Source organism: Emys orbicularis, chromosome 22, assembly GCF_028017835.1.
Source record: "Emys orbicularis isolate rEmyOrb1 chromosome 22, rEmyOrb1.hap1, whole genome shotgun sequence".
Classification (NCBI taxonomy): domain Eukaryota; kingdom Metazoa; phylum Chordata; order Testudines; family Emydidae; genus Emys; species Emys orbicularis.
The window spans coordinates 21,311,577-21,326,640 of record NC_088704.1 but is presented as its reverse complement, the minus strand read 5'-3'; positions in this window follow the sequence as shown (position 1 = coordinate 21,326,640).

Genomic DNA, 15,064 nt, shown 5'->3' with positions numbered 1-15,064 from the left:
TGAAGACCCGGACGTGCCGCCGCAATAGCGGACGGAGTGCCGCCCCTTTGTATTGGCCGCCCCAAGCACCTGCTTCCTTTGCTGGTGCCTGGAGCCGGCCCTGGGAGCAGCACAGCTCAGCTGGCCTCCAGAAGCAGTGGACCTCCATGCACATGTGTGGGTGTGGGTGTGGGTGTGCACGCATGCGTGTGTATCCAGCACTGAATGCAGAGCATTTGTCTCCTAAATACTGAGGTCACTGTTAATTTGCAAACAATTGTTTTAGCTTTAGCTAGGAGAAAAACTTGTAACTAATAATATATTCATAAAAAAAAGTTTGTTAATAAAGAGCTGAGGTTGAAAGCATGTTCCAAGAGACTACAGGGAACACTCAATGTCAATGTAACATTTTAATTACAAAAATTCTACTCCTTTTAAAAGACACATGAGTTAGAAAGCATGTAAATGAACAATTAAGGGATCAGGGCAGTTCCCAGTCTGGATAGTCCTTCATCAGTTACACTTGTCCCATCCCAATTTCATCACTCACCCAGCTTTCATGTGGTCACCCAACGTTTGCAAAAATGTGAGCAAGGATCAAGATACCAAATTACAAAGAGACTCTGGGAAATGGTCCTTTGAATTGGAGATGAGGTTTCAGAATGCCCTAGTAACTTGGTGGCTTGATCTTTGAAAATAATTCTTATTCTGCCAATTGTTCACAAATTGCAAATATTTCCAATTGTGCTGTCACTGAAATCCCAATGATTTAGATTGGAATTTGCTTTAAAATGAGTATTTGCAAATAATGTTTTCCATTCTATTACCAGCAGCATATTAAAGAAATATAATTTATCTCAGGGCTGAACCAATCAACCTGATGGCTCCAATCACAGGAGAAAAGGGTCCGAGGCAGAACACTAGTGAAAGGACCCAGCAGTGGAAGAAGTGTCACAAAGACATCAGGGGAAATGAACGATCGCAGCAAAACTGGCAGGAGAGCAGCAGCGATTTCACGCTTTAGAAGTACTGTGAAAAATAGCACAAAAAATATTACCTGCTGAGCAACACAACTGGTCCTGAAAGCAAACAAATGCCGTCAAACACGGCAGTATGGAAGGGAAGGTGAAATAAGGTGAGCTTCAGCTGCTAAAGGTTTTCGTGCTCATCTCTGCTGGGGCTGGACATCTTTCACTGAGCCCAGGCCTACTGGAGGTATGTGATTAAGTGGGAATTTTTCTGTAATATTTTTATGACACCTATGTGTGCCGCAGTTTCCCTCTGTACTTGGTATTGCTACCCAATGTAAGAAAGGGGTTAATTCTGCTCTTGAAGCAGCGCAGGCCATGGGGTGGGGGTGTCACTTTGCTGTCTGGGCCACCCTGAACAGGGTTGTTAAGGAACTGGCCCATATCAATGCAGACAGTGGGAAGCCCCAGTGACCAGAACATTCTCACCTAGCAAACAATGGCCCAGAGAAAGGAGGCTCCCCTCACCTCTCCGCATGGAAGCTGAGCAGAGACCCCCAGCTCAAGAACAAAAGACTGAGACATGACAGGTAGAGGATAGAGAGTTGGCTTCTGGAAGACGCTGGCTGCTGTCACCTGGAACTGACTAAGGAGTCAGAGAGAGACAGAGCCTAAGGTGGAATCCACGGCAGCTTGGCAGGTGGTTTGCTCTGGCTTAGACCAGAACGGACTATGCTTTAACCTTTATTTCTCTGTGCTAACCTAAGGACTTCCAATGCTGTGCTTCAGTTGCCCAGTAAATCCTACTCTGTTTAGAACATGCTACCTGGTGTCACTGCAGATACGTGCTGGCATGCCTTGGTCCCTGAAGAGTAGACAAGTATCTAACCAGGAGTCTGGGCAGAGCTCACAGTGTGAAGCAGGAGGGCTGGAGCCCAGAGGCTCAGTCTATGAGGTGGTGAGGCTGCTTGACTTACCCTGCAGGAAGACTGCGATCCCCTGTGGATCTGGCACACTAAAGGTTTTCCTGAACGAGACTGTTTAAAAGCTGGGGGGTCACACAGATCCTGTGGATCCATGGCAGGGTGCAAAATGGATGTGCCCCAGTTTGCAAGGTATGCTGCCGATATGCAGACCAGTCCTAGGGACAGGCTTGTGCTGAACCAAGGGGATTGGGATCCGGATTTTGAGCCCTCCCAGTCTCTGATGTTTCAGATTTGAATTTTGGTTCATCCCACTGTTATGGGTTTAAACTGCATTTGTGATATATTTGAATGTCTATATTAAAATGGTAATGAGTGGTTTAGAGAAGATAGATTGGGAGGTTCTGTTCTCCCTGTCTCATAACGTGAAGATCAGGGGACATTCAGTGACATTATGGCAGCACATTCAAAACTGATCCTCAGAAATGCTTTTTCACCCAACATATAATTACGCTGTGGAAGTCACTGCCATGTGATGTAGCTGAGGTCAAGAATTCAAAGAGGACCTGGATGTTCATGCAGATAACAAGAATATCCAGAGTTAGAATAATTAATGCTAATGATAGAGTTTCAAAATGTTCTGCTTTGGGGCTACAGCCAATCTCTAACTATCAGGATTAGAAGGAGACCTTCCTGGAGACGGATTATCTCACATGTGCTACTGCAGGGTTTCTTGCATCTTCTTCTGATCATCTGGTGCTGGCTACTGTCAGAGACAGGAGACTGGATTAGATGGACCAATGGTCTGATCCAGTCTGGAAACGAAGGATTCAGGAGAGGGGGCTGAATGCTGGTGGCAGAACACAGCCTTTCCACCCCTCGTAACTGCTCAGCAGGAGCTTCCTGCAGATGCATATCAGTCTTTACACACAGACTGTATCACTCATGCAGCTGAACCTCCTCTCCAGCAATGATCCTTTTGTAATGAAGTGGCAGCTGACCAGGAAACACAATATCACAGCTGACGTCTTTGATCCGAGATAGATCCCCTTGGAAATACACTCCGGTCTCAATGGATTGCTTTCAGCAGCAGCTCCAAAGTCCGGTTGGAGTCAGGGCCTCTGCTCCAATCCATCCTCACGTCTTGGGCGCTCAGATTAAAAACAGACATGTGCAATGCTCTAGTGGTTTGCAAGGTAGCGAGACCTGCTGTTCCAGCTTAGTGCTATCAGCAGCCTCCTTGGCCTTGCTGCAGGGCAGGGGAAGCCAACAAGCCTGTTACAAAGCCATGGTCGTGTCTGGCCTCAGGGCTTGAATTCGCAGCGTCTAATGTATCCCGTTATTAGCAGTGCCTCTTCTAACTTGTCAAGGAGCGAGACGCTGGAGCCTGTGCCCAGGGACACCCACCCGCAGCAGGGCTGGACGCTGCTGGCAGGACCAGAGGAGCTGACATTTTACAGACTGGTTTACAACAGAAGTGACTCGCAGGGCAGGAGATAGAGTCAGGCTGAATGATTCATATCCAAGCTGTCAAATGAGTGTCAGCCATTGTGCTGCCTGCTCCACAGGGGCAGGAGAGCACCCAGGCCCTTGGGGCCTTTACCTCCCTCTACGGACCCACTCTGGTCCTTGGGTGAGGGGATGGAGTTGAGAGCCTCCTTGCCGAAAACAAGCTCACTGAGTTCTGGGGCCTCGGAGGACGAGGAAGGGGAATGAAGAGGGATGCTGAGGGCCTTCCCCAAAAGTTCCACTGAGCATGCTGCATCCCAGAAATGAATGTCGCAGAGCGCATGAGGTGCTCCAGGAAATGTGCTTCTCCGACCTAGAGCTGCCTCCAGGGCTCCCTCTGCAGCCATGCAGCTCTGCATCACCCCTTGCTGCCGGCTATGTGTGACTGGTACCATTTGTCCCCTAGGGAGCACAATTCCTGGGCATTTAACAGCCTTTTATTCCAAAAAACCTGGGGACCCAGATCGACTTCACCACAGAGGAGTCCGTGGGAGGAGAGCAGCGGTGGAGGGGAACACCAGGAGTTTCACTCCCTCGGGAGGCAGCGGGTTAGGACTTTGGAATCTGCTCCTCTCTGCTGAAGACAGAGCTCTCACGAATCCATCGCGATGGGAGACCTGCCTCAGGGAAGTAGGCACCATGCTGCAGGAAGGTGGGCTGAGTCCCACTGTGGCTGTGGAAGGATCCCAGTGGGTAATCACAATACAGCTCCTCACTCTGCTCACCCCCTGACCAGATTTCCTCTCCCTCCTCTTGCATATCTTTAGCTAATGTTTAATACCCAAGGCCAACATTACCAGGAGTGCCTTCTGGTTCTGGGTGCCCAGCTGAGAAACACCTTGGGCTGTCAAGCTGGGCACTCAAAGTCAGGCATCCAACATGAGGGCTTCCTTTTGCAAATATTGGCTTAACTACTTTTGCCTTAAGAACAGGAGTACTTGTGGCACCTTAGAGACTAACAAATTTATTTGAGCATAAGCTTTCATGGGCTACAGCCCACTTCATCGGATGCATGTAGTGGAAAATACAGTAGGAAGATATATATATACACAGAGATCATGAAACAATGGGTGTACCATACACACTATAAGGAGAGTGATCAGTTAAGGTGAGCTATTATCAGCAGGAGAGAAAAAGAACTGTTTGTAGTGGTAATGAAAATGGCCCATTTCCAGCAATTGACAAGGAGAAACACACATTGTTTCATGTTCTCTGTGTATATATATATATCTTCCTACTGTATTTTCCACTGCATGCATCCGATGAAGTGGGCTGTAGCCCACGAAAGCTTATGCTCAAATAAATGTGTTAGTCTCTAAGGTGCCACAAGTACTCCTGTTCTTTTTGTGGATACAGACTAACATGGTTGCTACTCTGAAACCTACTTTTGCTTTAAGCAACAGAGGGTCCTGTGGCACCTTTAAGACTAACAGAAGTATTGGGAGCATAAGCTTTCGTGGGTAAGAACCTCACTTCTTCAGACATCTGAAGAAGTGAGGTTCTTACCCACGAAAGCTTATGCTCCCAATACTTCTGTTAGTCTTAAAGGTGCCACAGGACCCTCTGTTGCTTTTTACAGATTCAGACTAACACGGCTACCCCTCTGATACTTTTGCTTTATTATCCATACAATAAAGTTGCACACTCTCTGTTTATTAAGCCTGTGTACATTTCCCATAGCATAGAGCACAAAAATCCACATTTGCCCCAAACTGTTAAGGTAGCCTTTGCTCCAGAAACAGCTGTTTGTCCAGAGGTGAGACGTCCCAGATTTCCTTGCTAGCTTCTCTTTAGTCCTCTGGCCTTAGCTTCTGCCTGTTCCCCTGTTTCCCACCCCACAGTGAAAAATCTTTCATGGGATCCATATTTTCAGAAACAAACCCAAGACTAATTGAATAGTGGAGGTCTGTTTGTGTCTCCTCATACTTTAATATAAGTTTTGATATGAGAGCAGGAATGAATAGTGGCAGTTTTACAGTGAAATACATTTTTAATAATTTAGGAACTCAGAAGAGCCATTTTACTGGGTAATTGAAATACAGAATATTGCACCTATAATTCCTAACTGTGTGTTTTTGTGAATGGCTTTAAGCGGATAATCACTTCCTTTTCAAGGGAAGGTGCACGCTGGGTCAGGTTTGATATATCGTAAATCAGCATGTTGGAGGGAACAGCACCTTGTTTTAACTTAGCTTGCTGTTGCCAATTTGAAATTGATGTGTTATTCGACGGTGAGAATCCTTAGATGCGGCTCTTCTGGGGATAAAATATTCTCTTTGTCATACAACCTTTGACTTTCAAAGCAGCTTCAAGCACAGGCTGGTTATGCACCAGTGCTGAGCTGGGAATTGAAAGACAAGGTTGAATGGAATTTCTTTCTTTCTCTTTTGAATATGCAGTTGGCAGCTAGCTAACATTGGCTCAATTGATAACGCCCATATTAAAAACAGCCTCCTAAGGCAAATGGAGTTGGTTCAGGTATGTATATTTCTAGTATGGCCTCATTTGTGACTGATTTGAAAATAAATTTGAATTATTCTGGGCTGTTTTGTTTCTTCCTTCTCAGCACATCTTCTCTTTGCATTGGCAAAAACTCTTTTTCATGCCAATGTTGATACTAGTGAATGAGAAAGAACTCTTTAATCAATGAAAAAGACTTTTGAACTTCATTCTTTCATATTTTGCATATACTGGATGTAGTTTTTACTACATCGAATGGACTGAACTGTGGACCTTTTGAAGCACAGATTTGATTGTGCTCCAGAGGGTGATGGGGATAAAAGTACAGTTACTGACAGTGGATGACTGGGAGAAGTAACAGTTTGTAAAAATAATATGATGCTTTACATTTCTATGGGATCTCAAAGCAATTGACAAAGTTGCATCAATGTTTCTCCCATTTGAGAGAGGCAGAAATTATAGGAACAGGGAGGTTAAGTGATGTGCCCACATTCACCCAGGAAGTCTGTGGCAGAGTCAGGTATAACATTTACCTCCTACATGGGAGATTTGTAAGTCTCAATAAAACTATATTTATGCAGTGCTTTCAGTTGAGAGGCATGCAAGCAGGGCCAAGAACAATGACAGTGGGTTCGAGTCTGCTACCATTGGGCTAGATTCTGCTACTCTTACTCATGTCGAATGTTCCCTTACTCAGGACCTTATTCTGCAAGAAGTCTTGTTGGTTTCCATGGGGCTACTTGCTGAGTAAGGCGCTACTCATTGCAGGTAAAGATGGTGGCATCTGGTCCAGTATTATTGTCCCTGAAGACGGCAGTTACAATGGAGAAGACAGCTGAATGTGAGAGCTGGAGTCACATCGTCTTCACAGAATCTCTCTTATTTGGACCAAAACTGAACGTAAGAGTCTCTGTTCCCCACGTCCACGTTCCAAGCCTCTCAGCCCTCGCCATTCTTTTATCGAACTATGCCAGGACTTCTGAAGGGAAAAAAGCTAATATCCCCGAAGTTGCGTAGTGGGTGAAGTGACTTTGCTGCAGAAGCTGGGGGAAGCACTAGAGATGATGGCTACGTATTAGCTGTTCTCACCTGCTTAAATTACAGTTTGGTGTTGCCAGGTTGTTGCAATCTTGGGGTTATTGAGGCCATTTGATAAGAGACCTCACCAAGCCATATATGGCAAGGAAGCCTTGTAGGAGATTAGAGCTCTGCACTGGTGCCCTGTCATTCACCTTGAGCAACACAGAGGGAACCCTCATTACCCAGCGGAGAGGTACATTTGTTCTCCACTGCCTCCAGTTTGCTTGTTCATTTACTGATATATCGCTATCTAGATAAAGGGAACAGAAAAATAAGTCATGCATGCCTGACGCTGGAAGTATTTATATTTGGATTTAATACACTGGAAACATTGTGCAGGGATAATTCACTAGAGTGAAAATATTACCCAAGAAGGCTGCCAAGGTCGGGGTCAGCTCAACTTCTCACTTTATCTGACTTGACGAACCTATTCTCAGACAATTTTCATTCCTCATTTCATCTCTCTGCTCTTTTCTTAATTGTGTCAGACTCATTCCTTGCTACTCTTTCCTCAATCACAGTGTTAAAGTTCCCTGCAACTCCTTTGCTTAATGGATGAACAGGCTCAAGAATTTATTATCCTTTCACCCAGTGTGTGGAAGTTTCAGGGGCACATTCATTTTAAGACCAGAAGAGACTATTATGACCATCTAGCCTGACCTCCTGTGTAGCGCAGGCAGAGAATCTCAGCCCAGAATTCCCTTGTTGAGTCCAATAACTTGTGGCTGAACTAATTTTCTCTATTATTGTTCTGCTCTGTTTTTTCCTTCAAAGCACTGAAATCAACAAAAGAGAAATACCAAACATTAACCCCCCTCCTTTTCCTCTGAACCTTCAAAAGTAGTTCTCATACCAGAAGATCTTTACAAGTGGCCATAAAGACACTTTCTAATTGAGTACACACATTCTGGTTGGGGATTGTGCACGTGACTCTGTAATTAATGAGGACACTTTAATAATCAGAATCTGCACAGTAGATGGATTTTTTCCTGGCTATCTCAATAGTTTTGACATGGCTCCATTGTCTAAGGTCCACCATCTGCACATGAGACTGAGTCCAAATCCTCTCTTTTTTCTTTCTGGGCACTGACCATCACTTTAGTTTTACAAAGTTTTCTGCAGAACAGCCTCTAAAGAAATTGGGCTTGGATGTTAGTAACTAGTAATTATTATTATAATGATACACATCTATTCTACGTAAAAAGGAGTTGTTTGCCAGCTCATTCTCTCTGAATGAAAGATTGCCCCCATGGACTACCTCTTCACCTAATTTCCCAGTCCTTCAAAATATGATGCTCAAAATGTTTCACTCTGTGTCCACCAGGAGAGGCTCAGTGAACTACAGTTGGGGAATGCAAAACTTAACAGGCAAAATTGCTGTATGCTGTGGATAAGAACATACGAATGGCCATACTGGGTCAGACCAATGGTCCATCTAGCCCAGTATCCTGTCTTCCAACACTGGCCAATGCCAGATGCTTCAGAGGGAATGAACAGAACAGGCAATCATCAAGTGATCCATCCCTTGTCGTCTACTCCCAGCTTCTGGCAAACAGAGGCTAGGGACACTCAGAGTATGGTGTTGCATCCCTGGCCATCCTGCTAATATCCATTGATGGACCTATGAAGAGAAAACAGTGAACTAGACTTAATGCTTAACCACTAGCAGATGACTCTGTGTTTATCATGTTGGTTACTTTGTAGAGAACAGTGGAGATGAAAAGACCAGAATAATTTCAGTCGGTATCCTGAATATTTGGGGGATATGTTCTCTATTTTAAACTTTTGAAATAATGTTTCTGCAAATTTGCAACAAGCAAGACAGGAGCTATTTTCATCACAAGAGCAGGAAATGAGAAGAGCAGTAAACAGATTTTATAAGAGATGAAGCAAAGCCAACAATCTAAGAACATTGGGATCTTTTCTTGTGAACTTCAAAAGGTGAGATACAGTTACCTTTTTTCTTTTCTCATCTTGGTTAGTCCCATTGTTCATATTGACCAGTAACTGACTCAACGGTCCAAAAGAACATAATTGTAGAGTTTGTTGTAGAGTTAATAGCTGGGCAGCAAGCAGCTAACTTATTTCACAGTCTCATGGAATTGTTAGAGCTTGAAAAAAAGTCAGAATACACCATCCAGCACTCTGCCTGCTTGTTTGAGCATGAGTCTGACCGTTGTAGATCATGCCCACTAGGTTCACGGGAAGGCAAGACTTAGAGATTCCAACATCATTCCTCTTCCTTTTGGGGTTTTGAGAGGTAATGTCCTGTCTCCTTTCCCTTGTGGTAAAGCCAAATGAATCTTTATAGCCTAAATATTCTCTGTACCACTTAATCTCTTTGCACTGCATCAGCTCTGTGTGTATTACTGCGGCAGTATATTTATTAATTAATTATTATTATTATTATTATTATTTATTGGAATAGGACTTAGAGGCCCAATCATGGATCAGTGGCCCATTCCACCTGACACTTTTCATAAACATAACAAAAAAGATGGTCCTTTCCCCGAAGAGCGTACAGTCTAACAGGAGATGACAAGTGAGGACAGACAGGGGAAGCACAACGTAACAATCAGACAGTACTGGTCTGCATGATAGGCAATGATCACAGCACACCAGCCATCTAACCATTATTAAGTGTTGTGCAGATATCTCAGCAAGGAAAGGTTTTAAGGAGGGATTTGGAGGAGCACAATGAGGTGCCTTGCAGATATCCGAGGGGCAGGACTGCTCCCCTGGATAAAGGTGACACAGAATAAAGTGTGAAAGTTCTTGTTTGAAACCAGGGTTTTCCCAGGCGAGATGAACTTGGTTTACTCAATCCATTCAGTCAGTTTGTAATTTTTGCCCTCCAAGTCTCCAGCACCTGCATGGCCAGTGTGTTTGTTCTGTACAGGCCCCTGTGGCATTGTTCCATTTCCTGTCCTGGAAGCTCTTATTTCCTCTCAGCTCCAATACTAATGTAGGAGGCTGTTTTACCACTAGCCAGTTTTTAGTCTCCACTTAGACACTTACTAGGGTTCAGTTTGCAAAGAGTTGTCTCTTTTCTGCTTGCGTTGATTTTTGTATTTCAGCTATGCCTTCTGGTTTTGTCCCTAAAATTTCCAGAAGGCCACCTCATATTCAAAGGACCTTTCCAGCCCATGTGAAACAAGGAATTACTGGAAATCTCCCAAGTGTTCTTAGGAGATTCTTAGGCCACAGAAATTTGAAAAAATGAAAGCAACTACTGGATGCTCATCTGAACCAACCCAGACCATTTGAAGTTCCCCTGGCACGAGCTGGAAGTAGCCTGGAAATATATATATATAGTTTGAGTGATATTGCTTTTTTATAAGTTTTAATCCCTTTAGCATCCTTTTCTGTCAAACTTCTCACTGCTTCTTTATTTCCATGCTAGTTAATTTCAATCAATTGTTATTTGCAAAGGCTGCTGTATAGTTCTAAGAATACTGTTGCTATTATCCTTGCCTGGATTTTTTTCCTTCCAATTGTGCTTTGGCTTCACACATTGTGATTTACCACGATTTACTCCCACACTTAGGGGGCGAGTTTGTACAGTCCACAGGCAGTCTGACATGCCTGTACAGATCCCAAAGTGCCATGTGGGTGGATTTGAACAGCCATCACCCCAGGGAAATATTTTTTTGCTTTGTGCAATATCTTTAACTCTTCAAGTCAATACACAGGAATTAATAACAAAAAGGTGAAGATCCACAAGGCCTGTCTTAATTTACCTTTACCAAGCTGGTTAATATTGATCCTACAGACTGTGCCTTTGCATTGACAATGGTCTTTAGTGTTTCACAGCCACATGCACATGAGAATTTGAATGCAAAACAAAAATTGGAAAGGGAATGAATGTTTCCCTCACAAATAAGTTGGATGGGACTTTTAAAAGCACTCAGCATTGACCTAACTGCTCCTGTTGAAATCAACAGTAAGTCTCCTGTTATTGGCTTCAGGGGAGAGTTAGGCCAGTACTGACAGCTTGAGAATTCTGCCGCTAGAACATCAGTATTGTTACATCGGAATGTTGGAAAATTCCAAAGATTGTCTGTAATCTCACAACCTTCCCTAGGTTTCTCACCCCAGTCTAGCCACAAGGATGAACTTCCCCACCTTGCAAAACTGGGGATAGCAATTGAATAGAAACGCCAATCTTCATTAAACACAGCCACAGAGTTCAGACTGAAAACAATCCATATCAGACTACCACCTGCTAACCCAGACCATTGTGTTAATAAGTGACAAAACTGTCCTTATCCTCTGTTCCAAGCATATTGCAATGAATTTTCCTGTTCTTGTGCTACATTGCATGACTGTAGGTCAGCAGGAGCTGCATTTCAAGGCATTGTCTTTTTTTTTTTTTTTTTTTTTTAAGTAATACATAGCATCTTTCATTGTCTGCAGTTGGGAACATGCCCAGCGTCAGATATTTTAATGTCAGTGATTGAATTATTTAGGGGCTAGCAGTGACATGGCATGATGAAATAGGCTTTCTTCCTATTTTTAGGTTTCCATCTACAGTGCTGGAAATTACAGCCATTAAAATGTTCTCTTAGTAATGATATATAAAGGAAAAAATCCTGATCAGGCTTTACACAGCACATAGAACATGAAGGATATCATTAATTTTAATGATAAAGTCTAAAATTACAAGGCTATTAAAATTATATTTCAAGTTTTTTAAAAAAAGAAAAGCATTCTAAATTTTTGCTAATGAGTGAAAAATATTTAAATCGTATGTAATTGACCTTAAAATTTCACATCATATTGTCCTCAGATAAGGATTATTCTGACTGCACTTTGTTTCCTTACCCTGACAAACATCCTCGTTACTGATTTGTTATTACGAGCATTCCAGCAGTCCAAGCCCCAGAATGCTGTTTGCAGTGAATATGCTGCAGTCATTTGAAGTGGGCCCCTGCAAGGGGCAGAATATCTCTACCTCCCATTGATTTAAGAAAAACAGGACACAGCTGAGGGGTTCTGATCCGATTTGGGAAAAGCTTCTGATAACCTTTGAAGTCACCTTAGATTTTTAACACTAATTTTAATTAGACAAAGTATTACTCACCTTTCACATCTTTTGGAACGTGCTATTTGCCAAAGCTTTGCAAAGGACAAGATCCTCACCCATGAAGTTCAAAAACTTGTACCTGCCACCAACAGAAGTTGGTCCAATAAAAGGTATCACCCCGCCTACCTTGTCTCTCTCATATTCTGGGACCAACTTGGCTACAACACTGCATGCAATGTTGTATATAGAGGCATAGAACATTAATATTCATCTGTTCTTGCAGGGGGTGTCCCTGGCTTGAAGGGCAAATACCTCTGGATAACACTCAGCAATATTAACTGGGGCAGTATTAACTCAATCTCTATAAATCCAGCACAGTCATAACATCTGCATAAAGAGGGTGGGATTAGCTGTCCAGCTTCTTTTGCCAAGGAGAGTGTAATTGTAAACTGCTTGTCTGTAGGCCTCTCCTGATCAGTTCTCCCAAGTTCTGTCATGAAATAGAGGAACCTCAGTCTCTCTCTCTAGTAGCCATGAAGTTGACAGTGGAAAGCTACGAAGCTCAGCTTGTTTGCCTCTCACCTACTGGGTGTTAAAGACTTGTTAGAGTCCCACCTCCTTTCTACTAGATTTGCAGCATTATTGAAACTAGTTAATGGAGGCCCAGCATGCCTGGCTTATTGTCTGAAATCAGTGCTGCTTACCAGGAGGAGTGGCTTTCCCAGAAGCTTAGCCATTTCCTAAAATAGCTCTTTGTATTCAACTGGCAGGGACTTCAGAAACTGTTATACAGATTTGCAGTCCGGGGGGGGGGGGGGAGAGGGGGGAGAAAAGGCCTTTTTGTGAAAATTTCTAAAAAGTGTCACTATTACCTCTATGGGACATGGTCAGCCTGCTACTCTTTGAGTTTACGTCCTCACACTTCAGCCTCTCTGGGGTTAGGGAAGCTGCTGGTCCAATGAACAGTGCTTAGGTTTGGGGTCCAACAGAGCCCTTTGTGTTGTGCTTATTGTTGGCATCCTGTCACCTACGAGAGACAGTGGGAATTGCAGCCTATGATGTACATGGTTTGCAAAGTCTCATGTGACTGAACAGTCCAATCCAAGATTTGCATGATCTTCGGCAGTTATTTCATTTGAAAATGAATGACCTATTTGAAAACTGAATGAAAACAGGCTAATGCTGGAAAGGCGCTGGTATCTGTTTGCCATTTTGGCCACAAAATTCTCTTAAGAGATACAATAAAAAGTCTTTTCTTACTAATTTTCAAATGAAAGGAAAATTACATGGCTGCAGCATGAGCAGAGTGGAAAATGACTGAACGGGCAACGGAAAGGAAGAACCACACCGAGAAGAGTTATAAAATAGACAATGGAGAAATTTCTATATTGTCACATATTTGAGTCATGTAGAACTTATCCAGATTCTGGCAATAACAGATCAGCTTCTATTAGCTTACACAGAAAATGTATTTCCTTTCATTTCCCCAAAATATGAAACAGCCCCCTGATTTTACACTGAGTAGCACAGGTTTAAGTGACAGCAGATTTTGGCTAGGTATCTTCCATTTATAATGGAGATGTAAAAAAAAAAATATTATCTTAATAACTGGCTACAATATCTATTAGAACTCCATCAACCCACACATTGTGAGTTATGCTCTGGAACATCTAACACTCTCAGTGACAGGAAAATCAATGCTAGCTGTTCCTGCTGATGGTGCAAATGTCCAAAAGTGAGACAGGGATAAGTTCATTTCACTTTCCTTGAGTGGTATCCTTGAAGAACCTGTAGCTTCTTAATCAAGTAATATGTTCTCTACGGATGGGATAAAAGGTATCTGGGAAAGGAAAGGAACATTAAATGGAAATCTCTCTCTAAGGAAAAGTCCTATTAACTGAATCTCCTAGTTCTTTGGTTAGATGGCTGCTTTCCCAAAACTCAATTAAATGTTTCAAAGCAGAATATCTAAAATAAATAGATTGACTTCTAACAGCCTATACAGCTTTATCAATAGTTTTTCAGGTGCATGATATTAGAGATGTCACAATAATTGGCTGAGGAACTTTTCAAATTCATTAGAAAATTCCATCAGAACATCTGCTACATTAAGTGTCTTTGGGGTTGGCTTATGCAAGTGCCATAAAGAAGAGGAGGGTGGTGGATATCAGAAGCATACATCGAATGTTAATAAACTGGTTCTCTCCACAAGGGCACTGGCTGCTGGAATGGAGGACAATGCTGTCCAGTTTCAGAACTGATTGCGAGTTCAACACAAAATGCAGGAACAACGTTGTAATATGTCACTTTTTCTTTCTTTTGAAAAGATTTCAGGTCTGAATATGATCCTTGGGACAGTGAGATGCTGCAGTGCATGGTGGTGCCATGCAAACCTTTCTAGTGGACCTACAACATCTGCTGCTTTAGTCCTGCAGACATCCTTTTCTCCTGTGCAGAGTCTGCCATTTCTGCACAACCATGCAGTGCTTTAGTTGATGCTGGGCTCCTGATTAGCCTCTAGTGGTTCAAAGTTTGGCAACAAAGTTCAGAAGAATGCAATGGAGGGAAGCCTATTTAAATATTTGTTCTCAGTGTATTTACGCACAAGTCTTATGTCTGTGCAGCTGCCTTCCTTGTTTCACCACCTGCAATCTGAACTAGAGCAGCTTAAAATTTTTCTGTCAAAGCTTGTTTTTGAAGGGTTTCAACAAACTTCATTTTTAAAGAAAAGTATCTGTTTTCCATGGAAAATGTTGATTATTTTGTCAAAAAAGTGAATGCCCCCAAATGGAAATATTTCAATCCTAAAATGCTTCTGCAGTGCCTCATGGAAATTGTAGTTCGACTGCCTCATGCTCTCATTCTCCCCTTGAACACTGAGCTCTCCAGCCAGATTTCATCTCCCATGATGCACCACAGCCATGCCGCCGTCTCCCTTCACCCAGAGGAGAGACACTGGTGCATCACGAGAGATGTATCCAAGAAAGGAATCTGCTCTGTAAAGGAGATTGTGAGCACAAGGCACCTAGGCACCACGGTGGCACTTCAGCACTTCAGTTTTGAACTGACCTATTCTGAATTTAACTTTTGGCTGAAAACTCAGTTTTTCTATGGAAATA